At 35.4% G+C, this 20,347-nt stretch overlaps 1 pseudogene; it reads left to right on the top strand.

Moving 5' to 3' along the window:
* Positions 1-197: 197 nt before the first annotated feature.
* On the top strand, positions 198-16,550 carry LOC121246491 (annotated as a pseudogene).
* The last annotated feature ends 3,797 nt before the right edge of the window (positions 16,551-20,347 follow it).

Below are 20,347 nucleotides of genomic sequence, written 5' to 3'. Positions count from 1 at the left end.
GAAAACTATGAGCCAAAAGACATCAGAATATAGTATTAGAGCTGTGGCGCAAAGAATGATATGCATGAAAGAACAATTCAGTCGCTATAGCCTCAGGAGGAACGCTATTTACGAGGCATGCATGTACTAAGAGTGACGACAAAAATAAATAAATAAATAAACGCAAACGAAAATAGCCAAACACAAATACATGATCATTAAGTACCAGCGGAATTAATAAAGCTAATTCCACCGTTGATATATAAGAGCAAGACACAGATTATTGGGAGAATTTACGGAATATATGGCTCAGGTACATGATGATCAAGAAGATCAGGCGGTGCAACCTCCCGTTTCAAACGGCGTGGTCAGCAACGGAGTGGACGGGCCGTACCGGCAGACGTTTTTGTACGTCGAAAATCTTGACCAGAAGGTATCCAACGCGCACCTCTACGACTTGTTTATGTTTGTGGGTATGCTGGATTCGGTCTGGGTCGAGAGGGACTTGAGCTCCGGGAGCTCTCTCGGCTACGTTTACGTCAAATACTGCCACAACCAAGACGGTAATTGTTCCTTTTTTTTTCTTCTTACTTTTAGTTTTAAACTGATTGGAATTTGCATGTTATGATGATCTGCTGGTACGTACGCAGGAATATATCTATCCAAGTTTCTGAAACTAGTGGAGATTTTTTCCTCATTTAAGTTAACTTTGATTGATGTTTTAATTTTACAATCTACGTACAGAGTTCGGTTTTGAGATGTATTGAATGGCTCCAATCTGCATGCTTCAGATCAACTCGACCGCCATAAGTAAAACGTTTCATGTTTGCTTGGAATTTTCATAGATTGCAACCTTGTTAGAAAACAAGAAGAAAAACAGAGATTTACAAGGAGAAACTTCAATTAACGACCTGTTTGATTGATTCTTAATGTTCTACCCTTTACACTTCCAAGGGTACAGGTTTTTATAGACACCTTGTAAATAACATAGCATTAATCAAAAGAAATATAACAAACTAGACTATTAATAGAGTTTATTGAAAAACTGCATCAGCTTCAATACTCCTCCTTGATGTATTTTTCTGAAACTCCAAGCATCATTCTTAGGAACTGAAACTTGTCTCTAGGAAGAGCTTTTGTGAAAATATCTGTAACTTGTTCTTCAGAGCTTCAGAATTTGAGTTCAACTTCTCTTAAGAAATGGTACTTGATTGCAATGAGTTTAGTTCGAATATGATGAACTGGATTCTTAGCCATAGCAATGGTAGATTTATTATCACAATAAATCTCCAGTGGACCTTGCTATTTTTCTCCCATGTCTTCAAGAATTCTGTTCAACCAAATAGCTTGATTTATAGCTCCAGTAGCTGCAACATACTCAACTTCTGCAGTTGATTGAGCAACAGTAGCTTGCTTCTTTGATCCCCAAGAAAACATTCTTGATCCCAGATTAAAACAATATCCTGAAGTGCTTCTCATGTCATTAATTGAGCCAGCCCAATCACTATCAATAAAGCCAATTAATTTTGAGTGGGAACATAACTTGAACCATATGCCAAAATCCATAGTACCCTGCACATATCTAAGAACTCTTTTAGCAGCACCAAAATGAACTTGGTTTGGACTCTGCATAAACTTGGACAACAAACTAGTAGAATACATAATGTCAGGATAAGTGGCAGTAAAGTATAGCAAACTGCCAACCAAACTCCTGTAAGCTGCAACATCTGCTTTCTTTACCCCATCTTCCTTTTTCAGCATTTCATTTGCAACCAAAGGTGTTGTCACTGTTTTGCATCCTAACATTTTGAATTTCTTCAATAAGTCTTCTGCATACTTTCTCTGTGATATGAAGATGCCTCATTCTTGACAAACTTCCATTCCAAGAAAGTAATGCATTAGCCCCAAGTCACTCATTTCAAAGGTTTCATCATATCTTGCTTGAACTCTTCAATCATTTCTGGATTATTTCTAGTGAAGATCAGATCGTCAACATACAATGAAACTATAAGTAGAGCTTTACCCTTGAATTTCACATAGAGTGTAGGTTCACTCATGCTCCTACTGAAGCCTTGATTATTGAAATAGCCATCTATTTTTCCGTACTAGGCTCAGGGTGCCTGTTTGAGCCCATATAGAGCCTTTTTCAATCGAAGAACTTTACCTTCTTCCCTTATAAAGCACTCAGGTTGATCAACATAGACTTCTTCTAGAATACCATTGAGAAATACTAACTTGACATCAAGTTGAAAAATCTTCCAACTTTTCTGAGCTGCAAGTGTAACAAGAGTTTGGATTGTGCTAACTGAGCAACTGGTGCAAAGGTTTTGTTGTAATCAATTCCTGGCTGTTGTGAATAGCTTTTAGCAACAAGCCTTGCTTTGCATTTTTTCATTGAGTGCTATATCCAAGAAAAACTATTTTCTCAGATTTTCCTTCAAGCTTGTGTCTTTTCTATGAAGGAACATGAATATAGCAAATGCAGCCAAAAACCTTCAAATGACTTGTAGTTAGGGGTGATAAACGGTCCGGTCAGACCAAACGGACTGACTGGACCGATCGTTTCTATCTGGACCGGATCGGACCGGACCAAGACTGAGACCGTCGGTCTCGGTCCACGTTTTAGAGGTCCGAAAAGTTTCGGTCCGGTCCACGGTCCAGGGTTTTTCAGGACCGGACCGGACCGAATGAAAAAAAATATATATATATTATTTATATAATAATTGTACAATTAACAATATAAAATTTTAAATATGTTATTAATACTTGTTAATATTCTATAAATTAGCAATATTTTATATATATCTTCATCTAACCTATCACTATTAAAATATAAAATTTTAAATATATTATTATCACTTGTTAATATTCTATGAATTAACTAATATATAATATCAATTAGTTAATTATATAGTAATTATATAAATTAATAATATAATTTTCATCTAATTTATTATCATTGACTATATAAAATATTTTTTTATTGAATTTGTTACATAATCCACATTAATAAGTCACTTAATTTAATTTAGTATTTTAAATAATTTTTTATTAACTATTTAAAAAAAAAATAGGTTGGACCATCGGTTCGGTCCTATCCCTATAGGTGTTCAGTCCGGTCCGGTCCGGAAAAATGATGGACCTAAAATATTCGGTCCATCGCCGGACCGGACCGGACCATTTGCACCCTTACTTTCTCCAACAACATTGACATGGTCATCTCCATTACTATCCTATTTTTTTTTCTCAGAAACTCCATTTTTGCTATGGAGAATAAGCTACTGTTAATTGATGTTCCATTCCCTCTTTTTCACAGAATTTATCAAACTTTCTTGAGTTATATTCAATACCTCTATCACTTCTCAAAGTCTTGATCTTGCACCCACTTTGATTTTCAACCAATAGCTTGTACGTTTTGAAAATCTCAAAAACTTCAGATTTTTTTTTGAAAAAATAAACCCATGTCATCCTCGAATAATCATCTATAAACAAGATGAAATACTTGTTTTGGCTTTGAAAAGGCATTCTCATTGGGCCACATTCATCAGTATGAACAAACTCCAAAAATTTTTTTGCCCTCCAAGCTTTTCCTGTAGGAAAAGATTGTCTATGTTGTTTTTCTAGCATACACCCTTCACATACAGGCACATTCAGGTCTAAGAGAGGTAAGTCTCTTATCATGTCCTTTTGATTCAACAATCTCAGTGCATTAAGGTTGTAATGTCCAAACCTTTGATGCCAAAGAGTTGTATCATCAAATTTAGCCATCATAGCTTTTGGGCAGTGCCAATGAATAAGAAAATTCCTGCAATTTCCCATTTCCACTTCAACCACTTCTTGATTATTGTGCTTCAGATCATAAATGGTGCATAACTCCCCTTCAAAGTGTAGAGATTACCCATTCTACATCATTTGACCAACACTTAAGACTTTGATTGAGACTTGGAACAAATAGAACATCCTTGATGAATCTGGTTCCTTTCTTGGTTTCCATGGTAATTTTCTTTTCCTTTTGCTTCCACCAATTCACCATTTCCCAATTTGACCTTCACATTGACAGACCTATCAATTTTTGAAAACATACATTCATCTGAAGTCATATGGTTGCTGCACCCACTGTCTAGAAGCAATTCTTTACTCTCTTGTTCAACAGCGGCTTGACATGCAAAGAACAAGTGCTCCTCCTTGTCTTCTGTATAATTGGCCTATCGATTCTTGTTTTTGAACCAACAATCCTTCTCTACATGGCCAAACTTCTTACAGTTTGTACACTGAGGCTTTCCAAGATGAAAACAATCATTTTTCAAATGATTGGTCTTCTTGCAGACACCACAAGGTGGAAATTCTCCTTTTGAAGTTCCTTTTTCTGAGAACATTCTCCTTCTTTTGGTGTGCCTTTGGACTTCTTCTTGGAATCTTTTTATTTTTGGTTTTTCAGATTAAATTTCAGTTGGAATGCATTTTCTAGAGAGACTTCACTCCTGTCAATTCTTTGTTCATAATGATCCCATCAACTCAGTAACAGTTAAGGTTGAAAGATCCCTAGATTCTTCGATTGCAACAACCACATGATCATATTTTTCTATCAAGCTGATCAAGATCTTCTGGACAATTCTTACATCAGTTACCTTTTCACCATAAATACGCATCTGATTTACAACCTCAATGAGTCTGAAGCAATAGTCTTTTGCATTCTCAAATTCCTTCATTTTGAGATTTTCAAGTTCTCTTCTCATACCTTGAAGCTTGATTGTCTTAACTTTAGTATTTCCTTGAAACTCCTACTGCAGAATCTCCCAGGCCTACTTTGAGGTTGTTGCTCTCATCAATCTCGGGAAGATTGATTCACTGACAGCCTGCTGCAGAGTAAACAAGGATTTAGCATCTCTTTGCTTATCAATCTTGTTTTGGGTTGATTCTGAAGTGCCTTCTGCTAAAGCAGAGACTCCACTTTCAATAACATCCCAAAGATCAAGTGACATGAAGAGTCTTCACCTTGATACTCTAATAATCATAATTCTCACCACCAAATATAGGAACTGTGGTAGAAGAACCAAAAGCTGCCATAACGCCCTTCACAGATCGAAGTCGCTTTGATACCAATTGTTAGAAAACAATAAGAAAAACAGAGATTTGCAAGGAGAAACATCAATCAACGACCTGTTTGATTGATTCTTAATGTTTTACCCTCTACACTTCCAATGTGAAATTACCCAAGTACCCATGTATTGTATTACCACATTCTACCAATTCAATCAATAAATTGGTTAGTGATCAATAATAAAATAATTTGATAATCAATCAAATACATAAAGTAAAAAAAGTGCATTACACAAAATTTAATTATGAAGGGAAACCTTTTAAAGAACTCTTTAAAGGTAAAACCCTACGAGGCAGCCAAACCTAGAAAAATCAATTTTATTATTTGAAAATTAGTTATAAGTAATTCTCAATTACAAAACTTTTACTAATTGACTCTTTTACTTGACTAGACAAATGACTTGTTTGCCTCTGTCGCAGTAGCAGCCAGAACCTTTTGCGATCTTCAAACTATTGACTTCTCTCCTGGAACTTTAGTGGCTAAACTCGATCAATCAAACTCCAACATGGAGTAAGCACACACTCGATGAGAGAAAGAGGAAAAAGAACTAGAAAATTCTCAAAAGAATTTTTTCATACTTAAGCACTTGGATCACTCTCCAATCTCTCCAAGTTCTGAAACAAAATGATTAAAAAGATAATCATCCAGTCAAAATCTTCATCATAAATATTTTGATCAGTATTTGATCTGCAGTAGGACTTTGCTGACGGAAGGACTCTGCTGGGAACAATTGTGTTGACGCGTTTGTTGATACTCGGTACTAAGTCTTCTCAGCAGATATAGATTTCTTCAACTGGATAATTCATGAATTTTTGAACTTTAGTTGTTCACACTCTTGACTTATCCAAACCATTATCTGATAACTTCTTGACATAATTCAAATGTTTATAGATAAGGATAAAATATTCTACATTCATCCAACAAACGTAACAACTAATCTATATTCATCTAGTCACCTAGTCCTAACCAAAAACTTGTATTTACAATATTTCTTTTTGGCGAATTGGTGAAAAAATACTCAATTGATGAATGTAGTGTGTACCTGAAACAAAAAAAAAAAAAGCCAGCAACAAATGATCTCATGGAGAACCTTTCAACACATAAATGAAAATCAAATATTAAAGACAAGTATCACATTGTTTAATTACATATTAAACTAAATAGACTGTCACTGAACTGAACCAAAATAGAAAAAAATAGACTGTTTCTTAACTTGAACAAAATCAGAAAACATATAACATTTTTCAAAATAAACATAGAAGTTCTAAAGTTGAAAGCTAAGCTGAAGGCTGCTGCTACTGCCCCTTAGTCTGCTCCCTTGCTATTGCTACTCCCCTTATCTTACTCCCCATTTCTTGTCAGCAATTTGACAATGAGTTGTTATTCTGCATCTGAATCCATCACGCTCTCCATCACCTGCTGCACATCCAAGGACAGCTGGACCAATCTATCACTGGTTTGGACACCATTAGAGCGTATGGCCACAACTTGCTATTCCAACTTGGACTGTATTACTTCCCACTTTTTAGTAAAGGCATCAATCTTTTGAGGCAAAAGATTGATCTGCTCCAGCACACTAGAAATATGAATAGTAGGCTCGGGTGGAGAGGAGGCATACTCTATGGTTTATGGTCTTTTCTTAGTCAATATAGCTTCTGACTTATCACTTTTAAAGCAGAAATTGAATCAACTACTTTCATTGTGGGTTCATTTGCTCTCAGAGCCACTTTGGCTATCATAGCCAGTTTAGTGATTAGACCACCGAAGGGCAAGCTCAACTCTTTCTCCACATGGAAGTGATGAATGATGTTAATAACATGCATTGGGAAGTCTATAGAGACTCTCATAGCCAAAGTGTACATGAAGTGTGCCCTCTCCAAATGGAGCTTAGTGTGTCGATGATAGCCCATAGATTCGTCAGCATAATCTTGGCCAGCAATCTATATGGTGGGAGCACAACATGAAGAGGCATCCAATGTACTTTAGGATTCCACTTTGGGCCTTGGGGGCCAGCAAAAAGGTTGCGCATGGCTACCTTTGTTTGAGCCCCCGATCCCTTGTATGGATACCCAGGTACCTCAGGGAGTTCATACAACTCTCTTATAACAGATGGAGTTATGTCAAGCTTAGTCCCCCTTACTGTGAAAGTAATGCTATGATCATCCAAATTAAAATGTGTAATGATGGAGTAAAACTCAAGCACTACCTCTACCCATGGAGTGGGTGAGAGGAGTGTCAGTTTCTCCTATTTTCACTCCACAAATATGCGGCTGATGACCTCAAAATCAGGTGAGGGAAAATCATTTATGCTTACTTCTCTTTCACCCAATACTGGTTTATGAGAGAATATGCTCTTATATGCTGCTTCAACTTCTGGTGAAGTGAATCACTCAAAAGAGATTGGCTTTGGTGTCTTAGGTGAAGGGGCTGAGGTGCCCTCAGTTTAAGGAGTCTCAACTGGAGGTTCCCTTTCACTAGATGAACTTTCAGGCAAGGGGGACTGTGAGCTCACCTTCCTTTTAGCCCGTTCCTTAAACCTCAAATGAAAAGCACACAATGTACAAGTAAGAAATAATATAGAACTGGATAAGTGCTAGGATCCAAATAGTGTACAAGTCTCATATTAGACCCTCCTAGCCCCCTCTGAACATATCTCAACCATGCATATCTACAGCCCCGATGTAGGAGTATGGATGCATGTCAAATAATGGGCAAATGACTGAGGTAAACTAGTTGAGTCATAAAACCAAACACCTAGTGGGCATTCCATAGAACCCGAATGACAAAAGCCAAGAACCCACCCAGAAACCATCCTCAATACACGAATAATGAAGGCCCACTTCACTACTACATTTATTCACACCTCAACCATAAAAAATATAAACCCCCAAATCACAACTCAAACAAAATCCAACACATTCCCAAATGGGTGAGCGCCGAACCCAAGAAATATAGAAAGGGGAGAAAATAATCGAATGGAACACTTACCTTAACTGAGGAACTTGTGAAGAATGATTTTTCCTTCGAGATTAGACTCCCAATCAACTAAAAATAGTGAGAAGTGGGTAAGATCGTGTTCGGTTAGGGCACAAGACGTGTCAGTGCCATGGTTAAGTATGGGGGTGAATATCGGGGGTGAGGGTTTAGTATTTATCTAGTGACTTTAGTCACTTAAGGGATAACGTGCTATGCACGAGCCCCTTTCACAAAGTCTGCATTGGAACTTAACCAAAATAACAAGGCTCCCAAAGCCTAAGTCCCAAAGTCCCATTGGGACTAAAAAAATTTGTTCCCCCCCCCCTCCTCCCCCTTTTTTTGTTAAATAATACCAAATATATATATATATATATATATATATATATATATATATAACATGAAAAAAATGAAAATGGAAGGTAAAAACTTATTGTCTCACAAAAAACTTAATAAAAACTTTAAATAATTGAAGCAATGCTCATGCCTCAAGTGTAGCATTTATCCAAGCACTATGTCACTCACACTATCCACACACAAAAGGAGATGCACTTTCTCATTTGTAGCCTTCATCATGGTGGCTTGTATCTCATGAGGTGATCAATCAAAGTTCACGTGAGTGTGTGAGTGAGGAACACATGCTTTTATTTTCTTCCCCCCCTTTTTGTTTTTGTTTTTTTTTTTCCCTTGTAGATACTCCTAAGGGGGTCTTTTTCCTTAAAACTAAAATTTTATGCTAGGACCTAGATACTTGAAAAAGTACCTCCTCCAAGCACAAGGTTTTTATGCCCTTGTCATGTCCATTATTGTATTGCTCATTTTTTTTCCACAATAATTTGAATAACGATTTTTTCTATAAGGACTTTAGAGGGGCAAATCCGTGTTAAGTGTTCGTGTTTTTCCACAATGAATAAACACTGATTTTTTCTATAGAGATCACCCTTTATGCTTGGCAAGGGGAGATCTCTTCCTTTTAGTACTAAGTTCAACTAGTATTAGTCAATTTAAGGTATTGACTCTCCCTTTTTGTGAGCATCTCTTAATCTAAGAATTAATAAAGATAATGAGGGCAATGTTAGGTATCTCACGGTGCATAATAAGGTGACTTTGTTTGCTTAACCATAAGGCTAGCATACACAAAGTGAGATGCACAATAGAAAAATTGCTTCAATCCAAGGAGCTGACTGTGTGAGGACCTGAATGCTCAAATCTTGGCAAACACATGAAGCTTGCACCTTACTCAACTAGAAACCCACCTAATTTGAAAAAAAAAAAAAATTAACTAAGCAAACTAGTGAAACAGAAAAAGAAACACATGCATGTTCTAACCTATTGAAGTGCAGAAATTTAAATACAAGTGAGTAGTGGAACTTTCACTTGATATCACACACACCAATGACTTTCCTTAAAAATTCAAACCTTAACCTATCTAAAGGTTTTGTTAACAAATCAGCCAGTTGATACTCGGTGGACACATGATCCAAAGACAATTTCTTACTCAACCAAGTCTCTAATAAAATGATGCCTAATGTCTATATGCTTGGTTCTAGAGTGTTGAACAAGATTTTTTTAGATACTAATTGCATTAGAATTATCACAATAAATTGTCATAGTATATTGAGAGAACCCGTAGTCCTCAAGCATCTTTTTCATCCATAGAAGTTGTGTGCAACAACTTCCTGCTGCTATATACTCGGCTTTAGCTGTAGACAAATAGATGGAATTTTACTTTTTACTCATCTAAGCAACCAGATTTCCACCTACATAAGAGCATCCTCCAGACGGGTTTTTCTATCATCTGCATTTCCAGCCTAATCAGTATCCGAGTAGCTAACTAGTGTCAAGTTAGTGTCCTTAGAATGCCAAATCCCATAATCTACAGTTGTACTTAGATATTTAATGATTCTTTTTACTGTAATAAGATATGATTCCTTAGGATTAGCTTGAAACCTAGCACACACACCAACATTGAATGCTATATTGGGTCTACTTGCTGTAATATAAAGTAAACTCCTTATCATGCTTTTATAGAGTGTCGGGTCAATGTTCTTACCTGCAGGGTCTGTGCTAATTTTTACTGAAATGTTCGTAGGAATGCGAGCATGACTCTTTCCTTCCATTCCAAACTTCTTAACAAGTTCTCTAGCATATTTAGATTGTGAGATGACAGTTCCTTCTTTAGTTTATTTAACTTGAATGCCCAAAAATAAAATTTAACTCACAATCATGCTTATTTCAAACTCAGATTTCATTTTAGTAGCAGGATCATGGGAGAGTGAGTCAAGAGTTGCTCAAAAAACAATATCATCTACATAAATCTGAGCAATGAGAAGTTGCTTACCTGATTTTTTATGAAATGAGTCATATCAGCTTATCCTCTAGTGAAAGCCGTGCTCAAGTAAGTAAGTTGTCAACCTTTCATACCAAGCTCGTGGTGCTTGCTTTAATCCATAGAGTGCCTTATTTAACATGTACACATAATCAAGATAGAGGTTATTAATGAATCCTTTAGATTGTTCTACATATACCTCTTCTTGTAATAGTCAATTTAAAAATGCACTCTTAACATCCATTTGATATAACTTAAAATTTAGATGACAAACTATAGCAAGTAATGTGCGGATAGACTTTAAACGTGCAACATGAGCAAAAGTTTCATCAAAATCAACTCCTTCTACTTGTGTGTAGCCTTGTGCAACAAGTCTTACTTTGTTTTTGACTATGGTGCCATGTTCATCGGACTTGTTCTTGAAGATCCACTTGGTTTCAATGATATGTAATTTCCAGGTCTAGGAATCAACTACCATACTTCACTCTTGTGAATTGATGAAGTTCGAATTGATGAAGTTTCTCATGCATGGCATTTACCCAACTTTCATCAGTTAAACCTTCTTAAACTTTCTTGGGTTCTACTTGCAATAAATAACACAAAAGAAATTTGATTTTGAACTCTTTTTCTAAATTTCATTCCTTAATCTAGCTCACCAAGAATATTTTCTCATGGATGATTATGACTAATCCTCGAGGAGGGTTCTTTGTCATTTAGAGGAGGAGAGTTTGGAGGTTTTTGCTCTACACGGCCTACATCACTCAACTTTTCAGAATTCTCTTCCGTGGCCTAGGCTAACTCTCTCATGCTTTCAAGTTCCATTTTTGTCATTTCAGTTGAAACATCATCTACAACCACATTTATAGATTTCATAACAGTTTTTGTATGTAGGTTGTAGGTTGTAGACTATAGGCTTTGTTATTTAAGGAATATCCCTTCATCACTCTTGCTGTCAAATTTATGTGAACTTTCTCGATCACACAAGATGTAGCATTTGCTGCCGAAAACTTTAAAATATTTAATAGTGGGCTTCTTATTTTTCCACAACCTATGTGGGGTATGTTTTGTCACAAGTCTAAAGACAACTCTATTCAGAATGTGGCTTGCCATGCTCATAGCCTCTCAACAAAAGTATAAGACCATCTTTTTGCTGCTCAACATCGTTTGAGCCATCTCTTGAATAAATCTATTTTTCCTTTCCACTATTCCATTTTGTTGTGGAGTAATAGGATCAGAGAATTCCTAATGGATGCCCTGTTCATCACAAAAAGAGGAGAAGTTAGAGTTTTCAAATTCTTTACCATGATCACTATGAATTCTAAAGATAGAAAGGTCATTCTCTATTTGTAGTCTCTTGAAAAGCTTCTTAGCAAGGTCAAATGCTTCATATTTCTCCTTTAGAAGTATGGTCCAAGTAAATCTAAAAAAGTCATCCATAATAACCATGATATACTTCTTCCCTCCAAGACTCCCGATCTGTGTTGGACCCATCAAGTCCATGTGAAGTAGCTCAAGAGGCCAATGGCTTGTGACCAAGATGTTGATGCCACAACTCGGCTTTATCTAATAAAACTCTATGGCAACTCAAATTTGATGTTGAAGAGACTCCATAGCAATTGTCCGAAGTTCTAGTGTCCTTCAAGACCCATTCTCCAACTTGATTATAGACATTGCATTCATTCTTTGAAAACTGCACAAAGAGATCATCATCACAAAATTGACTAATGCTAAATAAATTAGCCTTAAGGCCACTTATAAATAAAAGATTATGAAGAGTAGGTAGTCCAGGTATTTCAATACTTCCCTTCAACTATGGTCTTGCTCCCATCTCCAAAGGTCACGGTTCCTCCATTTGTGGGTTCAATCTTCTTGAATAGAGCTTTATCACCCGACATATGTCTTGAGCAAGCAATGTCCAGGTACCACAAGCAGTTGTCCATTGACTTGAGTGTTGTGTGAGCAACTGAATACACGTCATCCTCTTTAATCACTCATTTAGCTTTGAGTTTGGTCTTTTCCATATCACTTTGCATATTTTTTTTTTTTTTTTTGTTGAGAAGACAAAAACCTACTAGTTCACAAAGTTTACGACTAATGGTAGTTATTTGATGACTTAAGTCATCAAAATTTTTCTAAATTCTTTTCCTTTCTTGAAGATTTTCTTTTTCTTTCTTTTTCTAGACTTTTCTCAAGCTAAAGCAATGTGGCCTTATATGGTCAAGAATACCACAATGATGACAAGTAGAAATAAACTTACCTTCAAACTTATCTCGATTAAGCTTCCTTGATGTTGATCTTTAATGAGAGGCTCTTGGAATATTAGATTTTGACACAGCTTTCTTTGGAGTATCCTCACCTTGGCTCCCTTTAACAAAAATAATACCTTTTGATGAGGTGGCGGCGGATGATGAGGCTTGAAGTTCTTTGCTTTGGAGTATCCTGTGCGATCACCACTGGATTTTTGAAAGCTCAGCATCTCATCTAATTTTTGAGTTTCAGTTTTTTTCTTGTATTCTTGAACTTTTTCCAATTCCTTCTCAAGTACTCATCTTTGAGTGTTCAATCTTGATACTTCAACTTAAGAAATTTTTAATGCCTCAGACATATTATTCTTTTCATTCTCCACAGCTGTGAGCTTGTTGTACAGCTTCTTAGTTAGCTTTTTCAACTTAACCACCTCTTTACATAAATCATTATAAGCTTCCTGTAAACTCAGCTCATGATTAGTCTCAATTAGAGCTACCTTCGAGTCATTATCATTATCATCACTTTCAGATTTTGTTAACATAATTTCAGGAATCTCACTAATAACAGTTGAAAAGGCCATAAATAAACTTTCATCCTCAGATGTTGAACTAGAATTTTCAGAATTTGAGTTGTCACTCAATGTGACATTAAGTGATTTTTCTTTATTCTTTTTAAAGTTTGGACATTCAATCTTTATGTGACCATTACCTGAGCATTCATGGCACTTAACCTTATAATTTTTCTCAGATTTCTCTTTATTCCATTTTTTAGAATTATTTTTCTTAACAACGAGTTCCTTACCTCGTTTTTGCTTTCCATTTGTCCTTTTGTTAAACATGAATTTTCTAAATTTTCTTGCAATAAGCGCTAAATCCTCATCGTTTAGATTCTCCTCATTAGAAAAATTTTCACTGTCCTCTCTCACAATTTTTAGAGCAATGGACTTACATTTTCTTGTTTGAGGAAGTGAAGACTCATAGGTTTGTAAGGAACTTACTAGTTCTTCAACCTTAATTGCATCCAAGTCCTTACTTTCATTTTATGTCAGTCACTTTTGGGCAAAATCTTTCTGGAAAAGATTTTAGAATCTTCCTCACAACTCTTGAGTCTTCCACCTTCTCGTCGAGATTGAACCTGAAATTTACAATATCATTAAGTTTAGCATAAAAATCATTAAAGCTCTCGTCTTCTAGCATTTTAATCTCCTCAAACTTTGAGGTTAGTAATTGCAATTTAGAATTTTTTACAATTCTTGTTCTCTCATGCGTAACTTCTAAGATATCCCAAACTTCTTTAGACACACCTCACACATGGAAATTCTTTTAAATTCTTCGAAAAATGCCACCATAAAAATAGCATTAAGTCCATGTTATTCCAATTATAGTTTTTAATCTCATCTCTTGTCCATGCGTCAATGACTGTCTCGGGTTTAGTCCATCCTTGTTCAACTGCATACCATACACGTTCATCCAATGATTTAAGGAAAGCGCTCATACAAACTTTCTAATATGCATAATTTTTCCCATCAAAGTGTGGTGGGGCTGTCAATGATGATATGATCAATAGGGGCATGGATCACACTCGAATGAGTGAACCACACTCTGATGCCAATTGAAATTACCCAAATATCCCTATATTGTATTACCACGTTCTACCAATTCAATCAACAAATTGGCTAGTGATTAATAATAAAATAATTTGATAATCAATCAAATACATAAAATAAATAAAGTGTGTTACACCAAATTTAGTTACAAAGGGAAACCCTTTAAAGGTAAAATCATTTAAAGGTAAAACCCTACAGAGCAACCAAATCCAGAAAAATCGATTTTATTATTTGAAAATTAGTTACAAGTGATTCTCAATTACAAAACCTTTGCTAATTGATTTTTTTACTTGACCTGATAAACGATCCGTTTGCCTCTACCGCAGTAGCAGCCAGAACCTCTGGCAATATTTAAACTATTGACTTCTCTCCTGGAACTCCAGTGGCTAAACTCGATCAATCAAACTCCAACATGGATTAAGCACGCACTCAATGAGAGAAAGATGAAAAAGAACAAGAAATTTTCTCACACTCAAGTTCTGAAACAAAATGATGAAAAAGATAATCATCCAGTCGAAATCTTCATCATAAATATTCTGATGATCAGTATTTGATCTGTAGTAGGACTCTACTGATGGATTGAGTTTGTTAAGAATTTGAGGTACAGTAAGACTCTGCTGACGACAGGACTCTGTTGGGAACAATTGTGCTGACGCGTCTGTTGACACTCGATGCTAAGTCTCCTCAGCAGATATAGATTTCTTCAACTGGATAATTCTTGACTTTTCGAACTTCATTTGTACACACTCTTGACTTATCCAAACCATTATCTAATAACTTCTTGACATAATTGAAATGTTTATAGATAATGATAAAATACTTTACATTCATCCAACAAACTTAACAACTAATCTATATCCATCTAGTCACCTAATCTTAGCAAAAAACTTGCATTTACACAAGGGTACATGTTTATATAGACACCTTAAAATAACATAGCATTAATCAAAACAACTTTTAAGATAGGCTAATTAACAGTATAGTCTAAATATAACAAACTAGACTATTTACAGAGTTTATTGAAAAACTACATCAGCTTCAATAAATCTGCATTAATTGCCTGTACGTGTTAATTCAATTCCGAACATGTGGATGTCGGACGCGAATAGATCATGCTCATCTCTACACAACAATGATAATACTACTTAATTCAATCAAGCAATACTCATCCAAACTGAAGTCATGACATTGCTACACGAGTCATCCAAGCTGTGTCGATTATATAATTTTTTTGTTTTTGAAAACTTTTGTTAATTGTTGGTCACAGCGGTACAGGCATTGGCTACTTTGGATGATACTCCTCTCATTGGCAAGCGGATCAAAATTATGTATTATTTTATGTTGCAGTACTTAATTAGCACCTTGCTAATTTTAATGGGTATATTCATTATCACTAATACGATTGATCAATTTGATCATGTCTGTATTCTATATATATATATATATATATTATGAAGAATTTGGACGAGGCCATTGACGACAGAGCACTGCATGACACATTTTCAACATTCGGGAGTATCTTATCTTGCAAGATAGAAACTAATCAGTGGGGTCAGTCAAAAGGATATGGTTACGTACAATTTGATACTGAAGATTCTGCTAAAAATGCTATTGGAAAGCTGAATGGCATGCTATTGAATGACAAACAAGTTTTTGTTGGACCCTTTCTACGTAAGTACGAAAGAGATTATGCTTCAGATAGGAACAAATTTAACAATGTCTATGTGAAAAATATTTCTGAATCAACTACTGAGGAAGAGCTGAAGGAAGTCTTTGGTGATTTTGGAACTATTACCAGCGTTGTTGTTATGAGAGATGAAGATGGAAACTCTAAGCGTTTTGGATTTGTCAACTTTGAAGACTCTGAGGACGCAACTCGATCTGTTGAGGCCTATAATGGGAAGAAGTTTGAAGATAAGGAATAGTATGTTGAGAATGCCCAGAAACAATCTGAAAGATTGATTTGAAAGGGGGAATCGAGAAAAAATACTTGCAGGAGAAGGTTGACAACGTTGATGTTAACGAAGCACTGAATTTATTTGTTAAAAACCTAGATGATAGCATCAGTACCGATGATAAGCTAACGGAATTGTTCTCAGAATTCAGTATGATTACTTCATGCAAGGTTTGTATTGTGCATCGATCCCTAGACTTGATAATGAATTCAACATCATGCACATGCAATTAATGTGCGTGGTTGGAGCAATTCTTTCGTATTTGCAGCTGATCTCTGTCTCTTGCTTTTTGTTTAATATATATAGGTCTTGCGTGACTATAATGGTATAAGTAGAGGATCAGGATTTGTTGCTTTCTCGACAAACATCAATATTCATTTTCACTATAATCATTTTCATTTTGCTCGTTTCCTTGTCATGTGTACTTTCTTTTTCTTTTTGTATCTTTGGTCAATGATTATGTTTTTTTTTTGCCGTAATTGTTTCTGGTCTGTGTTTTTTCTTTGTGGTAGCTCTTGGAAATGAATGGCAAAATGGTTATCAGCAAAGCATTGTATGTGGCACTTGCACAACGTAGAGAAGATAGAAGTGCAAAGTTGCAGGTAGTTATTGTAGTTTTTAATTGTTATTGTTGTTTTTTCATTGTTTAGTAATTCACATTCCATGGAATTTGGAACCCATGAGTACCTCATTCACTAGCCCCCTCACGTGTGAGCCAGACTCTCCCTCAATAGATGATCCAACACTAGAATATTTAATTAAAGAATAATGATAGTCTTACCACTCTTCTACTACCCTTCTACTTTTCTTTTTAATTTTTTCTTTTACTTAATAGTTAAAAAAGTGACTATTAGTGAAATTGTATGTTTTTAAAATTTTTTCTTAATGTTTAAAGATATTAAAAAAATACTTAAAAGAAATAAACAAATACACTAAGAAATAAACAAATACTTAAAATTTTTTCTTCTATATGCAACTATCGGTGCGGAACCGGCGTGCAACCGACTGCCACGTCAGCTGGTAATTTAAATATAAAAAAAAAAAAGAAAAAAAAGACGAGCGAGTGAAATATGCAGGAGAAGAAATGGAGGGAAAGCAAAAGCAAAAACAGAAAAAGAAGAAAACACTCTCACTCGGCCCTGAACATCTGATCTTCTCTAAACCACCAAGAACCGTCTGTGGTTGCTGTCGTGGACCAAACCGGTTGTTGCCGTCGCCGTTTGTTACACATTCCAGATCTGAGCCGCCGTCGACATGGGTTGGGCTTTCCAGATCTGACTAGTCGCAAACAGGTTCTTCCCGCCACGGTTCTTCTAGTATCTCTTGAACTTCTTTTGGACTTGATTTTCTGTAGTTCTTTGACACATTCTCTTCTTTGGCAATTCGTAGTTGATAGTGGCAAACATTGAATCTAACAGACAGCTACAACATTGGCTTTGGCTGCCGTTAAAATGGCCATTTAGAAGGCCACTTTTTGACAAGATGCTTGGACTTCAATAGTTCTTCACTTTGACAGTCATATCGTATCAAGGAAATAGAAGGTATGAAATCTATTGTGTCCCACTGGAATATAGACTAAATGAAGGAGAACATTTTACTGCTCTGTGTTGGTCATATTGTATCAAGGAAATACAATGTATGAAATGAATTCTACTCGGTCGAAATTCTTCTCTGTGGTGTTTTATCAAATAGGTGTAGTGCAACTCTGTTTTTATATCTTTATCATGGTATCAGTCGGCCATTAGGACCAGCTAGTTAGCTAGCTAGCTATACCTCATCATGATTACAGTAATATTATCATGATCTTCCGTTGCTATTGTATTTCTCCATGCATTAACTTGTAATTTATTATATATTATCAAGTAAACAAGTCTGCTTTCTAATTTATCATTAACTTGTTTTTTACTTTAAACAAGCCTTATGCTTTCTGTTGGAGTTTTGGATTTTTCTTTTCAAAGCCTGCTTCTCTGTTTCATAAATTAATGATTTGAATGCAAGGGGAGTTTAAGCAAGCAAAATCTCTAGAAAGTCGAACAAGCAACTGAGAATCTTGGTGGGTTGAATTCATGGCTGCAACAAAAACATGGTGCGTGCAGTATGTAACTATATATGATCACGTTAGCATTGTTAACTTTTATGTGAAATTAACAAGGCTTTTCAGCAACCATATTTGCATCGCCACTTGCTCATAAATGAAAGAAATATTAAACATTTATTTGAAATGAGATATAACTTTTATGTCAGAAAAGAAATGACATATATACAAATATCTAAATATAAGAGATCTAGATATTTGTATATATGTCATTTAGTAACATCTAAACATAGACGCAATGCTAACGTGATCATATATAGTTACATACGGCACGCACCAAGTCCATTAAATTCCATTATTATTGAGATTTTTGTTCATTACATGGTGAATCTTTCCCCATTATAGGGCCCCAAATTCCATTCAGCCTTACAAACTGGATACCTTGGATTGATCCTTGCATATTGGCACAGTTTGGCTGGCCTCCTGGCTCTAGCATTATTGATACCGACCTTACCTAAGCTTCTCAACAATCTTAAGTTGATTGTCTTGCTTTGTTTACCTTAGCATGGACATCTACACTTCCCAGAAACTGAAAAAATGGAATCATTTCGTGCCATTCTACAGAGAATTTGTCTGCATAAGTTTATCCTCTAAGTATTTCCTTTTTGTTTTTTTGTTTTTTTTGAAATGGCAGCCCTAATAGGGTCATGAACATTGATTTTGTATGTTAGTAATCCTAACTTTTTTCAATCGCAATCTTTTTATTATTATTATTATTATTATTATTTATACATTTGGGGAGGAGGGTTTTGAACCCAAGACCTCCATTTTGGAGATTGAGGATTTATGTTAATCAAGCCACAGGCCTTTGGCCAATCATGAGCTTATTTAATATAAGGTATAGGTTGATAAATATCCATAAAAGAGTAATTGATATAATTCATCCTTGATTTAATCATCCTTAATCATACCGACTAATGTGACTTCCTTGATTTAATCATCATTTGGCCAGAGATTTTATTGATTGTATTGACAGAATTGTAGGCCTGCAGAATTCTGAGTACTTGATGAGCAGTTTTGGCTGTGTATAACTTTATGAGCAAAAGTAGCAAGAAGATTGTATAACTTTATGAGCAGAATTGGAAGCAGTTTTGAGTACTTAATGAGCAAAAGTAGCAAGAAGATTGGGAGTCATGGCTATGTGTAGAACTTGTATTCTGCTGTATCGAAGCTGTTTTGAGTACTTTCAAGAAATATGGCTATGTATATGAATTGTGCATTGTTACTTTTGTGTTTGATTTTACGTGAGACATTACATGGTAAATTACTCCAGGACATGCACCTTGTGGTTTAAATATTGATATCATTCTTATATGTTTTTTTTTTTTATTTCCAGAAAGTTCAGTACATGAGTTTGAATACAAGTTAAAATTTTTCTCAATATTAGTAAAATATCCATTCTCTTGATGGAATCTCGTTGGGTATAATTGACATGGTCTTAGATGGGTGGGACACAAATGATGCCTTGTTAAACCAATGGTTTCCTTGCAGTTAGTCATTTGTGTTTGATTTGCTGTACGTGGTCTAACAGGAGGCTATTTCGGGTATCTTGAGTTTACTTCTAACAAGTGGTCTAAGGTTGTTCCACTTGTTCTAATGCCTTAAAAGTTGTTAAAACGCAAACCTTAGTTAACTCCCATTTTCCGTGTTTTTTTATTTTTTCCCTTTTTGACAAAAGATAACATTTCATTTGAAATCATGGAATGTAATCCACAAATACAATAGACTGGACTACAGCTGGTACATCCTCCATAAAAACTATTAACATCATCCAACGTTTCAGCTAAGCTTGTTGATTTAAATATACTTGGAACTGGAAGATAGTTTTTTTTTTTTTTTTTTTTAACACATTTCATTGTGGATATCCTTTGATTTTCTCTAGATGACTTTGGTCCTCCTTAGCATGTTGGTTGTCTGAACCTAATAGATATTCTCATAAACCTGTCGTTATATAAAAGAGTAGGGACAAACTCATGCATTCAATTCATAAAAGCAGTATGTGTAGTATAATAAGGTTTCCACCAACATTCCCAATTCATAAAAGCAGTACAACACCTATTAC

Source organism: Juglans microcarpa x Juglans regia, chromosome 1S, assembly GCF_004785595.1.
Source record: "Juglans microcarpa x Juglans regia isolate MS1-56 chromosome 1S, Jm3101_v1.0, whole genome shotgun sequence".
NCBI classification, from domain to species: domain Eukaryota; kingdom Viridiplantae; phylum Streptophyta; class Magnoliopsida; order Fagales; family Juglandaceae; genus Juglans; species Juglans microcarpa x Juglans regia.
Note: the sequence above shows the minus strand (reverse complement) of the source record. Positions and strands in the feature narration are given on the sequence as shown.